This window comes from Castor canadensis, chromosome 9 (assembly GCF_047511655.1).
Source record: "Castor canadensis chromosome 9, mCasCan1.hap1v2, whole genome shotgun sequence".
Taxonomy (NCBI): domain Eukaryota; kingdom Metazoa; phylum Chordata; class Mammalia; order Rodentia; family Castoridae; genus Castor; species Castor canadensis.
Genome location: NC_133394.1, coordinates 142,245,777 through 142,266,310, shown reverse-complemented (window position 1 = coordinate 142,266,310; position 20,534 = coordinate 142,245,777). Strand labels below are relative to the sequence as shown.

Sequence of the window (20,534 nt, the reverse complement as noted above, 5' to 3'; positions counted from 1 at the left end):
CTGGTGACAGAGAGGGGACACCATTCAGGTGTGTTATATGCAAATGGAATTGTACAGTGCATCCAAGGAAGAAAAGGCATGTGATTGCTGCCAGCTAAAAATACAATTTGGCAATTGTACTCATTCCAAGAGATAAAGTCAGAAAGATGGAGAAAACTCTTCTTCAAAAACATTTAGTTAGCACGGGCTATGCATCAGGCCCTGAAACCAGAGCTCTTGTCACTCAGTTCGAATCAAATGCCTATCAGAACTCTGAAGGGAGGCTGGGAGATTGCCAAGGTGGAGCTGAATAATAGAATTAAGTATAAAATTGTCTCCATGTTCACAAATGGTGGCAGTCTTCCTTCTCTTGGGTGAGTTCCCTGAGCCAATCCTATGAAGTCTGTCAGTTTTAGGGCTAGGAAATCATATTTAGTACATACTTCCGATGGTCCCTTCAGTGCGGTTATGGCACACGGCCTTCACAGCATGTTTGACCACATCCTTCTTGTCCACAAAGATATGTGAAATCCCTCTAAAATCACTAGATTTGAGCAACCAAATTCTAGATTTGTACAGATTTACTAATCAGGACTCTTAGATACAAAAACACTGGCTTGGGTTAAAGGAAATTTATTGGTGCATGTATCTGAAAAGGCCAGAGCCATTGCTAGCTTCAGATACAGAGATACAGGCTCTTGAATGATTCCTTTTGACTCTCTCTGTCTCTCTCTTTCTCTCTCAGGGTTTTGCACTTGTTAGGTACTCTACCACTTGAGTCATGCGCCCAGCCCATTTTTGCTTTTTATTTTTCAGATAGGGTCTTGTATTTTTGCCTGGGGTGGGCCTATGACTATAATTCTAATTATGCCTCCCACATGGCTGGGATTGCAAGTGTAAACCCCCTCACCTGGCTTATTTGTTAAGATGGGTCTTACTAAATTTTTTGCCTTGATTGGCCTTGAACTGAGATCCTTGTGATTTCTACCTCTTGAGTAGTTGAGAATATAGATAGGAGCCATTCTCATACTGTCTTTGATTCTTTTCTATCTCAGTTTTGTTTTTTCTGGGTTGGCTTTATTTCTTAGCAGACTCTTCACAAAGTGGTCAGAAACAGCTTCAAGATTAGTCTTTACCAGCTCAGTATCCCTTAGGAAAGAGAGCTGGTCTCTCAACAGTGCCAATAGAGGTCTCAAAGCTAACTATCCACCTGACCAGGACCATGGGTCTAATGCCGATCTATGCCTGGGCCAATGGATAGAATGTGCTGGCTGCTAATCTCAGGTCCCAGGGGATCCGGGAGATTGGGGCTGACCTGCCTCAACCACACTGTCTGAAGACTGAGGCTGTCACATGGTCAGCATCTCAAGTGCAATTAGAAATCTGGTCCCAGAAGGAGTGCTATGTCAGCAAGAACAGATGTCAATTACAGCTTATGTTCTCCACCTTTCCAAATAAACCCAATGTGGTTCAACCTCAGAACTGGAGGAGACAGAACAAAAGACTTGGTTCTTATTCTCACACAGGACACAAGAATTGCACACATAGGACTGGGCAGAAAGTCCAGCAGGAAAGATGGTGCAGGCTAGAGGCTGGAAGGCACTGCGGACGCTGGGGGAAGCCCAGTGCCAACCAGCAAGAACCAGAGTTCTAAGGCCAAGCTCTGCCCTTGTCAAGCACTGCGATCTTAGGTAGGTCTTTCAATCTCTCTGAGAAAATGAAGTTTTCTCTCCTAACTAATGAAATGGTCAAGCTAAACTGACATTTCCTAAGGGAATGGATGTGATAAAGGGAGTCCAATATCAAATAAGCCTGGGAAGTGTTTGCAGCTCTATTAGAAAGACATTTATTTAGTTGTCTACCACAGTTGGTCATTGAGTTTTTGTTGTTATTATTATCACACCAATTAACATCCTTCACAACACATCTCAGAGGTGCTGGACCAGGCCTCTTTAACGTTTGGCCTCCTTGATTGAAGCAGGAAAGCGCGTGACAGCACATGCTAAAAGCACTCAGGACTTGCAGACTCCCTCTCTGGACAGTCAGTGCAGGTGCTGCAGTGACAGCGGGTGTCCTGGGAGGCGGTGTGTGGAGAGGATAGGAACCAAGACACAGCAGGAAGGAATCGCTCCCAGGAGAGATGTGGAAGGGCAAGGGAGAGCTGAGAGTGGGGCTGGTGTAAGAGTCAGAGATAAAACTCAGCATTTTGACCACGATCATCTATGATCGTGATGGGATTCACAGGGATTTTAATTAAAAGATTTTGTTTCCTGTTATATTTTCTAACTTCCTACAATGTACATGTCATAGGTTCAATTAAAAGTATCAAAAGAAATGGCGTTTTTTGGGGGGTGAGAGTGGAGTTTGAACTCAGGGCTTCATGCTTACAAAGCAGGTGCTCTGCCAATTGAGCCAATGTCCAGTCACTTAAAAAATGAAAAATTTTAAATATTCTTAAGATCCCCAAACCATATGAGCTAATTAGCTGTGAAGCTTTTTTTTTCTATGCCAATATTATATGTGAAAATTTTGCACATTAATGGTGTCTTTTAAAGCTTCTTCCTTAGACTGTTGTCATTGGCAGTTTTTCATAACCAAAAAGCAAATGTAAGAATGTTTTTCCTTGTTGCTCCCTATCTTATTTCAGGTATCCTGGCTCTTGAGAGGATGCTGAACATGCAGTCATGGGTTCAAGGAAAGTCATACTCAGTCACTCTGCAGGTGACATTATGTCCAGAATAAATACAAAGGCTGCAGGTCTTTCTTTTTAGAATATAGACGATGGATGGCACCACATTCATCCTGAGCTGAACAGATGCTCAGAGAATCCTAGAGTGCTGGATTAAGGATGGGTGACTATTCACACTGAGTTTCCTAAATTTGGGGTGTTCAGCAAACCAGTTTTACAAGACATAAAGAGATGATGGTAATGATAGTCATGAATAATTATATTAACAGCCAACACTTTCTAACGGTTTTCAAGGCCCAGTGGTGACATCTTTGTACACCTTCTTTCATCTGATCCTCATAGTCACCCCAGCAGGTAAGTCTCACCATTACCTGGATTGTATAGGTAGGTAAACCACAGAGAAGCAGATAATGTGCTTGAGGTAACAGGGCTAGAAAGTGTCAAAACCAGGATTCTGTCCACTTCTGACCACTAGGACTATTGTGAGAAAGAAAAGAATAATTTTTCACTTCACTTTACTCCTCTATATATTTGGGGCAATCTTTTCTTTCTCACAACAGTCCTGGTGGTCAGAAGTAGATGGAAGGCTCTGATTTATGACCACTCAACTTTGCCATCCTCAACCTTTGTCAATTTTCAACCTGCAGCTTCTGTTTTCTGGGTCCAAGGCCACTGCCATTATTGTTACTGTTCCCATCTGGCAAGAAAGAGAAATAAATGTGGTTCACAGTGAGCAGCTTGTGCTTAGGTTGGGGGTGAACTAGAGGGTGCCTATTTCACCTCTGCTTCCTTGCCTCTGATCTGCACTTAATCCCATGGCCACATCCAGCCATTAAGAGGCTGGAAATGCCATCTCTGGCTGAGCTGTCAGTGTCCAGCAAAAGCTAAAGATGGCTCAGTTACTGAGAGGAAGGGGGAGACAGCCAGGCTGTTTTCCCCTGTGCCAGTGCTTCACCTAACTCCAGGTTGTGTCTTTTCCCAAATCGGTCAGTTGTGTGTACAAACAGAAAGAAGCGAAGGCTCAAAGAGTTTAGGCAATTTTGCTAATAGCCTTTATCCCATTAGGAAAGAATTGAATCTACAGCTTGATCTTGGATTTTTTTCAGTCCAATGTCTTTTTTTCTTCTAAATTGAGTTTTCAGATTAAATTGAAATGGAAATCATGAAATTTCTAAATTGTGCCAGATAAGCACAGTAACCTTTAATAAAAATGGTACCCCAATTGTAACATTGCTCACATGTTGAAGAGAGGTTCAAAAAGAGCTGACAGATGTCCAAGAAAAAAAAAGATAAAATATGTTCATAGAATTTTAAAACTATGAGCAAGATATCACTGGATTTGTTCCATAAATAAGGTGCCTTTGGCTCCAGGCATCATTGATTTCTATACTGTCACATGGCTTGCATGCGAGCCATAACCTGGCCGCTATCTCTTGACTTTCAGGGCTCTTTGTGCTGACCCTCGAAGTGCCTCATGAAAAGGGTAAAGGTTCTCACTGGAACCTGTGAGACTCCCAGGAAACCCCACTCCATCTCCTGGGGCATTGTCTACCCAACTGGTACTCTGAGCTGGCTCACAGTCAGAAACCAGTCAGTTCCAATTCAACAGCCTCTATTTATAGAAGTCCTACCCTCTGAAAAGTACCATGGTGAGGGATGCTCTGTCCCCAGGAGCTTACAATTCAGCAACAAATACATAAAAACAACTAAGAGCTGGGTAAGGTGGTGCACCCTGTAATCCCAGATCCTTGGAAGGTGGAGGCAGGAAAATCTTGAGGCCAGTCTGGGGAATAAAGAAAATGAGAAGTAAGGAGACCCTGTCCCCTATCTCCAAAAGGGTAGGAACATAGCTCAAGTGATAGAGTGCTTGCCTTGTATGCACAAAGCAGCTAGATTCAATCTCCAGTGATGCAAACACTATGACAATTAACCAAGAAGTCATGCAAAATAATACAACAGCTGGATATAGAATGAGAGCTATTTTATTTTCTCCAAAACAGAATAATGCACATCCTCCAACAGACTCTGATCCTTGACTATAGGGGTGAGTAGGTTTTCTACAGTGGGTCCATGGCAGAACCTCATTCTCTGAATCACAGTGACTTACACAGGATGGACATGTGACCCAAACCAGGCCTGGAAGAGACCCTCCTGCAAATGATTTACTGAGGTGGGAGGGAATTTCTCTCCTGCTTGCTGGTCTGGGGGTTGAAAGGATGTGAATTCATAGTAGCCTGTGACTTTGTTCTTCATCATCTGGGGAAAACCTGTTATTATAGGAAAGAATGACCTTGCTAGGCAGATCAATGCAGAGACACGAACAGGCAGTTAAAGCTATCTGCCTCCAGTTCCCAGATCCTTATACTGTCATCATCATCGTAAGATTTAATGCTTTTAATGTTTACTTAATGCCAGGAATGGTGTCTATATAAAATGTAGACACTTGACAACACATTGAATAACATCAATAATATTAATAAAATTATAATGGCTTTATCCTTCTTTTGCACACAAATAAACTAAAAAAACAAAGAAGACAATAATTTTCTACAGGTCACACAGCTAATTAGAGAATTGGTCCATGATTCCAAATTTGTCTAATTCTAAAATCTTAGTTCTTTTTCTTGCAACTTAAGGCCCTGTACATACAAGGTAGTGTTCTCTACATTAAGGAGGGTGGTTCCAGGGTCCTGTTCAGAACTAGGATTCAAAGTAGTCATTCTATTTGACTCCAGGATGGTTTTGACTCCAGATGCTTCTTCTCCATATGACCCCTCAGTGACCATGGGTAAAGCCCTTCCTCCAGGCAGAGGAATCTTAAGTCCTGTCCTCAGTATAGCTGCCCCAGGGTAGACATCAGATACTGTTTCCACAATTCCCACTTCTGTCTAGGGCAGAAGACCACTATCTGTGACACCTATAAAACATCTCCACATGTATTCATTATTCTAGGCTCTTGGGAGATGCCAGGTGTATTGATCATGTTTTTGCATCACTGCAACCAAATACCCAAGAAAAGTAACTCAAAGAGGAAGGATTTATTTTGGCCTATGATTTCAGAGGATTCAGTCCATCATGGTGGGGGTAGTTCAAGGACATGCCCTCACTGTCCTACTTCCTCCAAATGCTCCACCTCCCACTTCTCACCACCTATTGATAATGCCATCATAATATGAATCCATCAAGGGATCGCTCCATTCATAGGTCAGAGCCCTGTGATCTAAATGTCTCTGGAAAGGCCCTCACAGACACACCCAGAGGTGTGCTTTACTAATCTTCTAGTCATCTCTCAATCTAATCAAGTTGACAAACAAGATCAACCATCACACCAGGTTAGCCAGGCAGCAGGCAGCTGGATAAAGAGCTCTAGGCTAGGGAAGCATGACAAATCAAAATGACAAAGTCTGGCTCCAGACACAATGAATATTTTATACCAACCTTTAACTGTCTACCTCTGGATTTCCTTTATGTAAAATTGAAAACAAACCTCTCATTTGTCTAAGATGCTATTATTTTGATTTATTCTGTCAAGTACAGTCAAACCTAATCCTCATAAAAATTCTCTTTTGTCTTGCTCATTTTTACGTCTCTCATGTCTTGCACAGTGACTGGTATAGATTCTCATTAAAAATCTACTGAATCATAAACAATGGATGTATATCAAATGGTTCACACTCAAAGACAATATCAATGTATAAAACATGATAGATGTTTCTAGTTCAGACAATACTTTTGTGATAACCAGGAATGTTTCACTGTGGCTTTTTTTTTTTTGGCAGAAATGGGGTTTGAACTCAGGAAATAACACGTGCTAGGGAGGTTCTCTGCCTCCTTAGCCACTCCGCCAGCCCTCACTGTGGCTTTTAAGACCCAGTTGGACTGTTGTTTATACTTTTCCCTTCTTGAAATAAAATCTATAATCTCACCTTGGAAAGAGTGCTGTTGTTAGGCTGGCCTCATTGTTTGCGTCACAATCGACAGGCAGGGAAGAGTGGTACCTGCCCACTGGGAAGCAGACTTGGAGGGAGGAGTGAGTGGTTTTGAGATTATACTTATTTAATATTTATAAAAGATAACTGTCACCAACAGCCAACCTCCAGGCCCCCAGGTGCTTTGTATCCTAAAGTCTCATGGGGGAATCTATGTTGTGCATCATGTATTTCTTTTTCCACGACAGCAGTCTACACTGTTAGCTCTGCATGCAAAGCAAGCTGCCAGACCTGATTATCTCTTGCCCTGGATTCTTGAAGCTAGTGGGAATAAATAACCAACTCACATTTTTCTTAAAAAATATACCCCTACCAATTTCTTTGTAAGGAGAAAGAAGTTAGCCTTAGGAAATATATCTCTCCTGATGCGCATGTCTCCCTTTTGATCAATCATTTAGCAAATGTTTACCGAGTGCCTGCTATGGACCAGGCACTGTTCCTGGTACTGGGAATATAGCAAGCTCAAACAAACATGATCCCTTTTGTACATGAAGTTAGCATTTTAGTGGGAGAGCTGGAATATAAATAAATGTTGAGTAAAATAAACAATTTGTTTGATGGCAGTAAGTGCTAAAGAAACAAATAAAGCAAGGGGGTGGAGTTATAATTGTACACAGGATGGTAAGGAAGGCTTCATTGAGAAAGTAACATTTGCAAAAATGAAAGAGGTATCTAAAGATACCTTACTGACCAGGGTCCAAAAGCCAAGTCCTAGACAACATGGTTGAATGTAGAAGACATTATGCTTAGTGAAACAGGCCAGTCACATAAAAACAAAGACATGATTCCATTTATATGAAGAATCTAAACTAGCCACATTCATAGAATCAAAGAATCTAAACTAGCCACATTCATAGAATCAAAGAGTAGACTGGTAGTTACCAGAGAGCAGGGGTAAAGGGGAGGGGGGCATTATTCAGTGAGTATAAAATTTCAGTTGAGCAAGAGGAATATAATTATAGAGTTCTTTAGAGATTAGTGTACAAAGCATTATTCTAGAGAGCTACAGTACATTGTACTTACAGTCAACAATAATGTATATTTAACACTTTGCTAAGAAGTTGGACCCCATGTTAACTGTTCTTATTACAATAAAGTACATTAAAAGAAAAAGCTAAGTCCCAAAGGTATATTGGAGCATGTGAGGTTGGTGGCCCTACCAGAAGACCAGTGTGGCTGGGTCAAGGGGTGCAATAAGCGCACAGAGAGGGGATGGTGCCAGGTTGTGGAATTCATTCCTTGTGAGACCAGAAGCCCTGGAGCACTTTGAGTGGGGGACAGGATTGGATTCATATTTTATAGAGGTCACTCTGGGTGCTGTGTGGAAAACAGGTGGAAGCAGGGAGACTATCAGAGACATTGTTCTTTCTGGTTCCCAGTTGGGCATCTCTCCCTGTTCTCTTCATTCCCTTAGTGTCCCCAGCTCACCTCAGAACCATCAGCCATTTTGTGCTCCCATTGGTCCTCAAATGCATTTTGGGCTCTTAAATCACAATAGATAGTCAACAACAGATAACAATGCAAGCAGATTCATGATCAAGGAAAACAGAGTGACGAACAATAGCTCCCAGAATCTTCACAGGGCCATAAAAGTGAGCTTATGTTCTCCCAGCTGGTTTAGTCAGGACTTCTTCAGGTGTAAATAAAATGAACCCAAGTATATCATTTTTTATTACTGATAAGCAAATTTCCACAAACATAGCCTCTTAAAATAAGTTCTGTATATCAGAAGTCTAGTATAGCATGACTGAGTTCTTTGCTCAGGGTCCTTAGGACTATGAATGAAACCAAACAGTTTCTTGGTTGGGCTCTCATCTGAAGGCACTTGGGGGAAAAAATCTGATAATTAAGTCTCTAGTGGTTGTAAAACTGTCAGCTCCTGGAGGATACCTACATTCTTTAGTGCATAGCCTCTCCATCTCCCTGAGTTTGTCTTACACTTCAAATCTGATTTATCTTTAATCTCTAGACTCAGCTTTAAGGACTCAGGTGATTAAGTCAGGTCTACCTGGATAATCTTCTTCTCTTAAAGTCAATTTATTTGGGACCTTAATTACAACGGCAAAAATCCCTCACAGCAACACTAGGTTAGTGTTTAATTGAATAACTGGGAGAAGGTACATGTAGAACAGGGGCTGGGAATTTGAGACCATCTTAGAAATCTGCTTTTCTACACCAAATAAAAAGGAATACACTGACCCATGCATCTAAGGAAGCTCCTAGAGTAGGAGGAAGAGCTATAGGTACTAGGGAGGCACTTAGGGAAGGACTAAGAATACACAAAGTGGGACTTTGTGTATTCTTCTCTCTCTCTCTCTCTCTCTACCTCTCCTCACTCACCTCAATGCTGCTGGCTTCTACTAGTCGTCATTCTTTTTCTCTCATGTAACAAGAAAAGACAACCAAGAAGTGTCCTAATTCTTGTTATTGTAGTTTTACTATCCTAGTAAAAACATACTTTATTTCTTATAATGTTTGAATATCAATCCAAAGAAAAATTCTGATTGGCCCAGGGTAAGTCAGGCACTTATAACTGAGATGGGGAGTGGAGCATTAAGATCAAAGGCCCTCTGATAGCCATTTACAAAGGAGAGCTCTCTAAAAGAAGGAGATGGAAAGTATGCTAGACCAATGAGCACAAGTCAACTGGACCCTAACTGGTTGGATTGCTTCATCCTTTTCACCAAACACTCTACAGCCCTCTGTATCTTTCTCACTTCTTTTCAAGCTCCCTTGTGACTTTGATGTAGGCAGTTCATGTAATAAACTGACAAATGTAGGCCAATGATAAATTAAATTTGCATTTTTTCTTAAGTTTTTGCAAAACTTACTGAGTACCTACCATATGTGTGGGAAGCCAAGGGAAGGTATTGCCCCATATGGTGGGCAGCAGGGTGGGCCAAGGTACTTTCTTGTAAGTGGTGACATTTCACCAGGTCATAAAAACCGAGAAGATAAAAGCTCTAAGAAAATTAGGAATAGAAGGAATGTACCTCAACATTGTAAAGGCTATATATGACAAACCTACAGCCAACATCATACTTAATGGTGAAAAACTGAAACCATTTCCCCTAAAATCAGAAATGAGACAAGGGTGTCCACTATCCCCACTCCTATTCAACATAGTACTGGAATTCCTAGCCAGAGCAATTAGGCAAGAAGAAGAAATAAAAGGAATACATATAGGTAAAAAAACTGTCAAAATATCCCTATTTGCAGACGATATGATCCTATACCTTAAAGATCCAAAAAACTCTACCCAAAAGCTCCTAGACACAATAAACAGCTACAGCAAGGTGGCAGGATACAAAATCAACTTACAAAAATCATTAGCTTTTCTATGCACCAACAACGAACAAACTGCAAAGGACTATATGGAAACAATCCCACTCATAATAGCCTCGAAAAAAAATCAAATACCTAAAAGTAAATTTAACAAAGGATGTGAATGACTCTACAAAGAGAATTACAACTCCTGAAGAAAGAGATAGAGGAAGACTACAGAAGATGGAAAGATCTCCTGTGCTCATGGATTGGTAGAATCAACATAGTAAAAATGGCTATACTACCAAAAGCAATCTACCAAATGCAATTCCCATCAAAACTCCAACGACTTTCATCACAGAGATTGAAAAATCTACCTTGAAGTTCATTTGGAAACACAAGAGACTGGGAATAGCCAAGACAATACTCAGCAAAAAAAGCAATGCTGGAGGTATCACAATATCTGACTTCAAACTACATTACAAAGCAAGAGCAATAAAAACAACATCTGGCACAAAAACAGAAATGAAGACCAGTGGAACAGAACAGAGGACCCAGGTATGAATCCACACAGCTATGCCCACCTTAAATTTGACAAAGATGCCAAAAATATATGATGGAGAAAAGACAGCCTCTTCAACAAATGTTGCTGGGGAAAGTGGTTATCCATCTGCAAGAAACTGAAACTAGATCCATGTTTATCACCCTGTACTAGTATCAACTCAAAATGGATCAAGGACCTAAATATCAGACACAAAACTCTGAAATTATTACAGGAAGGAGCAGGAAACACTTTGGAAGTAATAAGTATAGGCAAGGACTTCCTGAATAGAACCCAGCAGCCCAGCAACTAAGAGAAAGAATGGACAAATGGGACTTCATAAAATTAAAAAACTTCTGCACAACAAAAGAAATGGTCTCTAAACTGAAGAGATCACCCACAGAGGGGGAGAAAATATTTGCTAGCTATACATCAGACAAAGGACTGATAACCAGAATATACAGGGAACTTAAGAAACTAAACTCTCCCAAAATCAATGAACCAATTAAGAAATGGGCAACTGAACTAAACTGAACTTTCTCAAAAGAAGAAATTCAAATGGTCAAAAAACACATGAAAAAATGCTCACCATCTCTAGCCATAAAGGAACTGCAAATCAAAACCACACTAAGATTTCACCTCACCCTTGTTAGAATAGCCATCATCAAAAACACCATCAACAACATGTGTTGGTGCAGATATGGGAAAAAAGGAACCCTCGTACACTGCTGGTAGGAATGCAAGCTAGTGTTACCACTCTGGAAAAAAATTTGAAGTCTTCTTAAAACTCTAAACATAGATCTGCCATATGATCCAGCAATCCCACTCCTGGGGATATACCCGAAGGAATGCAGCACAGGTTACTCCAAAGGCAGCTGCACACCCACATTTATTGCAGCACTATTCACAATAGCCAAGTCATGGAAACAACCAAGATGCCCCACTACTGATGAATGTATCAAGAAAATGTGATATTTATACACAATGGAAGTTTACTCCGCCATGAAGAAGAATGAAATCTTATAATTTGCTAGTAAATGGATGCAACTGGAGAACGTCATTCTGAGCGAGGTTAGCCAGGCTCAGAAGACTAAAAATCATATGTTCTCCCTCATATGTGGACTTTAGATCTGGGGCAAATACATCAATGTTGTTGTCCTTGGGTCACATAACAAGGGGAGAGCACATATGGGAGATATGGGAATAGGTAGAAAACCAAAACATGAAAGCGTTTGATGTCCCCACTCCAGAGGAACTAATACAGAAACCTTAAAGTGACAGAGGTCAACATGAGAAGGGGATCAGGAACCAGTGTAAAGATCAGTTAGAGATGAATCAACTTGGGTTGTAACACATTTGTACATGGAAGCAATGCTAGGAATCGCTCTGTATAGGTATCCTTAATTTAACTAGCAAAAACGTTTTGTCTTCCTTATTATGCTTATGTCTTCTCTTCAACAAAATCAGAGATAAGGGCAGAACAGGGTCTGCCTGGAAGCGAGGGAGGGTGGGAGCGGGGTGTACGGGGGAGGAATGACCCAAACAATGTATGCACATGTGAATAATGTACAAAAAAAATCAAAACCATGACAAAAAAAAAAAGGAAGGCGTTTGTTTTCCAGACTGCAATGCTGTGAAGATAGTCTCAGCTGTTTAGATAACAGCTGGGGAGCTGCATGGTTCTGGAGTTGGCTGGCAGTGGAAGAGAAAACCATGGCACGCAACATGGTTGGCTTATCTCCATTTCTGTCGTGGACTTTATTTTAGTATTTGTGGTATAGATAGAAAGCATCAATTCAGAAGTTTAGGGAAAATTCTTTTCTTCAAGTAAAACACAAGTTAAGTAAGAAGAAAGTGCTAGAAGTAACAAATGTGTTTTTCTTTACTGGCACAACGTATGCCAGTATTTAGAATGCTACTTGATTGAAACGTCTCTGTGACACTGTGGAATGTCCACTCTTCTTGAGCTGTGTGCTATATTCTGTAGTATCTCAGAGTCCCAGAAGGGGTGCCTAACTGTCCTTGGGCAACTGTCTGCCTAACTGACTGGGCTCACCTGGCCCACCTGCAGCCCAGAGTTCACCTGGCCCCCAATATCCATGTTGGAAAATCTTCAGAAGGACATGAAATTTTTTGGTTCCCTGGCAGTTTTGGAGTTGATTCAGTTGTCCTTGGGATTGGTACAAGTTTTTGTCTCTTATGCTTCAATGTGCTGTATAATTTTTTTGTTTTGCACTATAAAGGTAGTATATGATCAAGGTAAAAATCAAAAAGAACCACAAGAAAAAGCCTGCTCCCATTTAAATATCCTTACTTTTCTTAGGGAGTTAAGGACCTTCTAAAATGCATTTCTAAGCCTCTTAATGTCTATGAACTCTAGTTCAGGAAGTCATGGGATTAAAAAAAAAAAAGGGAAGCCAGAAGAGACAAGAAAAGAAATAACTGCCTATGGTAACATATCTAAAATTGAATTGTTAGGATGACTTATATTCTGTGTTCATTTTCTTGAACATACAAAGTTAACATAGCTGCATTTCCTTAAACAATTTGTGTTACCCTAAAAACAGACATTTTCCCATTACTTTAAAAAAATCAAAATTAGACTAAAAAACACCTCTATTCTCACTAGTACAATGGAGTAATCACACTAACATTGTGGTATGTTTCCTTCCACGTTGCTTTTGTACATCTATAGTTTAAGGTATTTATCTTCATAGTTATAATCATAGAAGATATTCAACTTTATTCCCCCATTTTTACATTCATCATTGTGATATAAGCATTTTTCCTTCATAAACAACACACTTAATGCCGATATAAAATTCCATCATGTACCGTATAATATTTTATTGCTTATTTACACCTGTTGTTGGAAATGCTATTTCCAATGTTTTCTTATAAATAATGGTGCTTAGAATAAAGATCTGCATTAAAGCTTTATGCATATTTTTCTTAAAACAGATCCTCAGAAGTGGAATTTGAGTGAAAAATTATGTACATTTTTCAGGGCCATCAAACATGTTGTCAAGTTGCTTTTGAAAACAGTTCATTTCATCTCACTGCCAGTCTTAAACAGTATCTGTGTCATCACACCTTCACCATCATTATGTATGTTATTCTTTAATCTTTCTTTTGATAGGGGCTTTTCCGAAGCCTCTAGTGAGAGAGGTAGTGAAATCAGCTGATTCTGGCCCTGAAGAATCAATGAAGCAAGCTCAGACAGGTGGAAGAATGGCGGGATGGAAACTGCTGCTTGAGGACCAGGAGTCCAGGAAAACAGATGAATTCCAAGTCCCCAGACAGTAACAAGCTCTTGGCACATGGTGACGGGCTCTGTTCTCACTGGGAAGGACTACAGTTGGAAGCCTTTAGGACTAGTAGCTTAGAGATTCTAGAACAGGTAGGCGCTGATGGGACCAGAGTTGCCATACCTTGAAGACAATACTATGGTTCAAAAGATAGAGCTGGGGTTTTGGAACTAGGGCTTCAAGAGAGATTTTTAACCTGGGAGTGACATGGGTTAATGGATAAGTAAATGGAGAGGAATATAGATAGGTGGGGCTCCAGTTTGAACTGGGGAATGACTAAGTTATCACTATGTTATTTCCAGCTCCAGGAACATAAAGAGCAAAACTGTATTCCATTTTGTCAGTACTGACTTAATTACACACACAGCCTGTGTATTTTTAGAAGTGAGAATGTTTCATGACAAATCTTAGTATCAGTTAAGCCATCAGTGATAATGTATTCAGTATTTGCAGAAAATTCAGATAGCCCATAGTTACTTTCAATATGGACTCGACCATCCTCAAGCCAACCAGCCACATAACTAATCACCTGCCTTTCCCTTGCAAGAGCCAAGGAGATATCTGCTATTGGGAAGGTAATTTAGATGGCTGGCTTTCTCTTGTCCCAGCCTTTGTATCTGTTTTAGGAATGTGACAGGTGCAATTTTTTCCAAGACAAGAGGAAGAGATGGTTTGACCTCTAGTGCCTATTGAAGCATCTGCAGAAGGCTGTGCTGTCATTTTTATTGCATAAGTGATGGTGCTCCCACCGCAAAGCAAAAGGGGGTGATAAATAAGACTCTTGGAGGCAGCTAAATGGTACGTAGCAGGAGGGAGGCTTGAGTGATGTCTGCACACTGCTCAGGGATCACAACAGACGTCTCCTTTCCCCAGCACGCTGTAGTTAAGAAGCACTGGCACACCCATTATGGTGGTGTTTGACTTCATTTTTCTCTCTCTGCTCATGTGGTTTACCTGGAGGGGGAGGGGAATCCATGAAACTTAATACAAATGAGAATAAAAGACAGTGGAGAAAGGGTGGAGAAAAAGTGAACTAGCTTCTTTGGCCAGCTCTGAATTAAATTCAGGTATAATAATAACACATTTTTAAGTTTACTTTATCTTTTCTCAGAGCTTGGGTATCCAATTCTTTGAGATTCAAAGAAAATGTAACTGGGGGGGTGGGGAGGAGAGATACAGAAAGAGAGAGAGTAATCTGATTAAGTTACAATATATGCACGTGTGAAATACCATGGTGAAACCCCTTTGAACAATTAATAAACATTTGAAAAATGAAGAACAGGAATGTAAAAGAGATCCTGTTTGGGAGTGGGTAGTAGTGGGAAGGGGAGGGTAAACAGAGAGGATGAAGGAGGATGAATCTGGTTAATGTACTTTGTATACCTGTAAACCAGTTGAAATTGTTTTAAGAAGGGGGAGGGAGAATGATGGAGGGGATGAACCTAAACAAAGCACATTCTAAGCACATATGGAAATGCCACAATGAAACCCCCTGTACAACTAATATATGCTAATAAAAATGTCTAAAAATGTGACTTGAACTTTCATTAAATATAGAATGGAAATCCTAGCACCATCTATCTTTCAGGTTTTCTAGTGGTTGGCTTCTTTTTTTCTCAGTCCCCTCTAGGACTGTGTTCTTGTTTCTGTGTAGTGATTAACCTTATGTGCTACCCTGCTTCTGCAAACATTGTCCCATAGTGGACACTTCCTGGACTCCACTCTCCCAAGGACCACCTCTATAGGGGTGGCAGATTTTTCTGCAGCATTGGTGGAGATGTTACACTGCAAAGCATCAGAGCTCAGCAAGTAGCCATTGGGCTCTATGACCTTAAAGGTCATTCATGAAAATCTCAGCTATTCTCTGCCATGGTCTACCTCCAGTCACTATGTGATTAGTTACCGCCTCCTGCCAAAGTGGGTGCTGGTTCTAACACTCTTCAAGTGAGGAATCTAAGGAATCTGTTAGCTGATTTGGGAGGCTCTAGTCATCTGTGGCAGGTGCTGATGTGACTCAGGCTTGACTACACAGCTGGGTTCTTTCCTCTGCATCATACTGAGTTCTCTAAACATCTCAGCATTTTGTTAAATGCTTACTTTGTTAAGAATTCACATACAAAGTGAAGTAAATCAGGTTCAGAAAGACAAAGGCCACATGTTTTCTCTCATATGTGGAAGATAGATCTGAAAGCTAAACATATACACATAAACAAACATAATCATATACAAACGTGTATGTAGAACATGTTTGTAATAGTGGAACTATACTATGGAACTCAGGGAAGAGGGGAAAGGAAAAGGGAATGATAGAGCATTAACGATACAGTAATACACAATGTCTGTGAAGGTAGAGGTTATAAGAATATGTATTGAGGCAGGGGGGAGAAATGACCCAAGCCTTGTATGCACATATGAATAATAAAAGAAAAATGAAAAAAAAAAAAAGAATATGTATTGAAAGCTGTTGAAAAATGGAGGTGGGAGAGAAGGGGCAAGGGAGAGCAATGGAAGGTTTTGAACTGATCAAAGTAAAGTACACCCACAGTGGGGATTCATCGAAAAACCCCTTTAGCCATAAACTTAGAAATTAATAATGAAAGGACTGTAAAATAGGTACAGTGTGTGTGGGGGGGTACTTGTGGGAGGGGGAGGATGAATGAAGGAGATTAAGATGAGGGAATATGGTTGATGGATTTCATATATTTACATAAAATAGAATGATGAAATCTCTTGTGGCTGCTTTAAGTGGGGTTGGAGAGGGTTGAAGAGGAGAGATGGTGGGGGCAATCTGACCAATGTACAACATAAGCTTATTTGGAAGTGTCACAATGAATCCCCCCTGTACAACAAATATATTCTAATAATAAAATTTTTTTTAAAAAAGAATTCACATACAAATTCTCACCTGAGCCTAGAAACAGCCCCATGGAGGATATGGAGACTAATACATTCATTACTAAATTAATAAGTAATTTTGCAGATAAGGAACCAAAGCTCTAAAACAGTGAAGATTTGAGATCAACCAGACACTCAAATCCAGGCCTTTTGGCACCAATCCTCTCTGGTTGCCACTATTCTCTGTCTCTCAATAAACAAGCAAGAGACACCTCCTGGGCTCAGGGTGGTGGCCCTCATGTGTTGTCTGACTTGTGCACTCAGAAACTAGCAGTTTGTTCTCCTAAAGAGGGTTGTAAGGTGACTGAAAGCCCGAGAGTGCCCTTAAAGCCTTTGCTAGGAGTGCTACAAGCCAAAGGGTACAAGGGTCATTGTGCCTCCAAGACAGCTGAGCTGGTGAAGTGGCAGGAGCAGCTGAAGCGGTCCTCTGTCCCAGAAAGATCCCAGGAGCAGCAGTGAGCCAGGACCAAAACAGCATGGGACCCCACCAGGGCCCTGCAGGGAGAAAGAGGTTGGAGTGTGGTGGGAGTGATTAATCAGGATCCCTTTTGCAATCCGGAAATCAACCTTAAGTACTCACAGGGAACCTTGGAGACAAAAGGGTTTTTATTTCACTCTCTCCTTGCAGCAACCCTAAGGCAGGTAGGTAAGATAAGCATTATAACCAGTACATAGATAAGGAAAGCAAGCGATGGGGAAGTTTGGGGAGTGACTCCCTAGTGGTAAAGCAGGAGCCAGAACCATCTTCTGATTCTGTAATGGACTGAACTGTGTTTCTCTCATCTTCCAGCTTCAGATATAGAAGCTAACCTACAGTGTGACTGCATTCACAAACAGGACTGTAGTGAGGTAATTAACTCACAAATGGGGGATCTTGAATCCAAAAGGACTTGTACCCTTATAAGAAGAGGAAGAGATACCAGAGCTCTTTCTCCAAGTGTGTACAGAGGAAAGACCATGAGAAGATTGCTAGTCAGGAAAAGATTCTTCCCCAGAAATCAGCTGTGCTGCACCTTGATCTTGGACTTCCAGCATCCAGAAGGTTAGAAATAAAGACCTTAGCTGGGCTCAGGTGCTAGTTCACATCTGTAATCTACTTCAGAGGTAGAGAGATTAGGAGGATCATGGTTGGAGGCCAGCCTAGGGGAAAAAATTATTGACATACCATCTCAGTTAACAAGCTGGGCATGCAGCTGTAGTCTCGGCTACATGAGGCCATAGGTAGGAGGATCACAGACCAAGATCAGCCCAGGCAAAAAGGTGAGACAAAATAAATAAATAAATAAAAAGGACTGTGGGTGTGGCTCAAGTGGTAGAGCACTTGACTAGTAAGCATAGGCCTTGTATTCAATCCCCAGTGCCACAACAAATAAATAATTAAAAAGAAAGAAATGTCTTGTTTAAGCCATGCTGTCTATGGTATTCTGTTGCAGCAGCCTATGCAGATTGCTACAGAGGTCAGCATCTAGTTCTCTGCATCACACTCTCCCAACTCTGGCCCATCACTGTACTAACTCCTAGGCTAGCAATAACCAACTCTAATGTATGGCTTTCTGTTCAGGCCCCAACCTGCCTGATCTCTTTGCCCTACCTGCCACCAATCAGCACTCTCCCCCTTGCAAAAGGCTCCCTTCCCTTGGTTTCCGAAGCACCACCTTCACCTGAGGCTATTGTTACCTCCAGAGGCTTTCATGGGCTAGCAATCTCCAAGGGTCCGTTTTGATGACTTTCTCATCTCATTTTGTAAATTCCCTCTGGGTAACCTGCTAGAAGACCTGTTTCCATGAAGATATTGGGCAATTTCTTCCACGCCAATAAGCACAGCGCAGAGTACGTTTGTATTAAGTGAGTGAGGAAATGAACAGACAAACTGCCCCTGTGAGTTGATGGTTCTTAAATCTGTATGTTTAATCTAGACATCTTTTCTGAGTTCAGACCTAGTGCCTACAAGAATGCACTCAATAAACTACCTCTAAACTTAATGGCCTATGATAAGAAACAAAGCAGTTACTCTCATATAGGTTAACAGTGGTTGAACTGATCTAGACTATCAACTGATTGGATCTGCCCTTGGCATCAAGGTTTTCTGGGCATAGCTTCAGATGCAGGTCTTCTCTGTTAGAACCAGGCTGTAGGGCAGTGGCAACCCGGAGCATGCTCTTTTCTGGCAATCACCAAACCACACTAAGTTCACTTAAAACCTTGGCCTATGTTCATCACCTGACATTCCATAGATCAACACAATGAGATGAAGAAGAAATCCCTGCTCAACAGTGTTGGAGAGGGGAAATAGGAGAAAGAAAACATTTGCCGAACATGCAAATATTCAAACTAGAACAACTATATGTCAAATTGTCCCAAAAGACATCCCCTTGGTTTCACAACATTTTCTGGGTTGGTTGCTAAGAATCTGGGACTCTGCCAACTCCCTTCTTTTGTGGAGTTGGGTCTTCTTGTCCACATCCTACCAGCAAGAGGGTATTGCTGAATTTGGGCAGAAAGCCTATGCCTACTTTCAACTGCCAACACCCCTAACTTCTGACCATTCTATCTTCTGGAAGTCCTCACTTCTCTGGCTTGCACAGCTGGACAGCTCTCCAATTACAGACATGTGCCTGACTCACTCCTGTGCCGTCTATACTTTTTGGAGATTGTGTTGTGGCTAATCTCAATTCCTTTCCCTGTTCCTATTCTGTTCAGTGCTAGTCATTACTCTACCTGTGATCCTCAGTTACCAGAGTTCCTCCACGCTCTGGGATTCAACTTGCCTAAGTTACAATGAGGAGGCTGGACACTGGATGGTTCTTTTGAATACTGATCTCCTCCATTGAAAACAAGTCTCTTTGTATTGGCTTTTCCTGGGGATAGTGCCTTATGGATTTGGCAATGAGTCACTTGTCATAGAATTGACATTGGGACCCACCAAAGGAAGGAGAGATCAGCAAATGAATTACTGATTGGCTTTGTTTTTCTGTGCCTGGTTTAGATTACAGTCAGAGCGCGTGCGCGCGCGCGCACACACACACACACACACACACACACACACACACACACACACACACAGTGCCTGTACTTGGTTCTAATCTCTCCTCTCATGTTTATGTATATTGTCGCCAGATAATTTGATAGTCTTCCCCAGGACAAATGGGCCCTGCTCCAGGGCACTGAGGACAGGAATAGCAAGTCTGGGTGAATGTGCTTTGGTGGCATGAAGAGGAAAAGCTTTGCAAGATGAATGTTGGCAGTAGTGCTGGCTCTTGCTGCTGTATTAATTTCTCCCTTAAAAGAAAGCTGACCCAATTTTTCCAGCCCAGAGCCCTGATGGACCTTATTCAGAGGCCATCCTTCTCCCACATAAAGAGCTGTATTGTATTTAATGATAAGCCTTTTAATGGAATTTGCTATTTCTGGGACTCTGGGAAAATGCCATTAATGAGCTTGCAAGTGCTAGGAGTAGCAGATGTTTGAGGGGGCTGCTTTTTCAAGGACAGACTGCCCTGGCAAAAGAAAAGTGAACAAAGCCCTTAGAAACAGGTTCTTTTTCACTTCCTTAGAAGTGGTTTGGCTTTACCCAAGCTCTGATCTAGTCAAACTAAGGCTTCATAATGTGAATATATTTCACTCTTCAAGTTCCCCACTCCCCAGCACCTATGGGCTGTCACTTACAAACGTTTCTGTCTATAAAACCCAATACAGCTGGGCACCAGTCACTCATCCTAGCTACTTGGGAGGCAGAGATCAGAAGGATCAATTTGAGCCCAACCTGGGCAAAAGGTTTATAAGACCTGCCCCATCTCAGCCAATAGCTGCGTATGGTGGGTGTGCACCTGTCATACCAGAGACATGGCAGGCTGAGATCAGGAAGATTG

General features: G+C 41.3%; 1 protein-coding gene across 3 annotated transcripts in view; it reads right to left on the bottom strand.

Annotated features, from left to right (window-relative positions):
* The window catches only part of Fam184b (family with sequence similarity 184 member B), a 112,970-nt gene that overhangs the window by 78,639 nt on the left and 13,797 nt on the right, over positions 1-20,534 (bottom strand). The window lies entirely within an intron of this gene.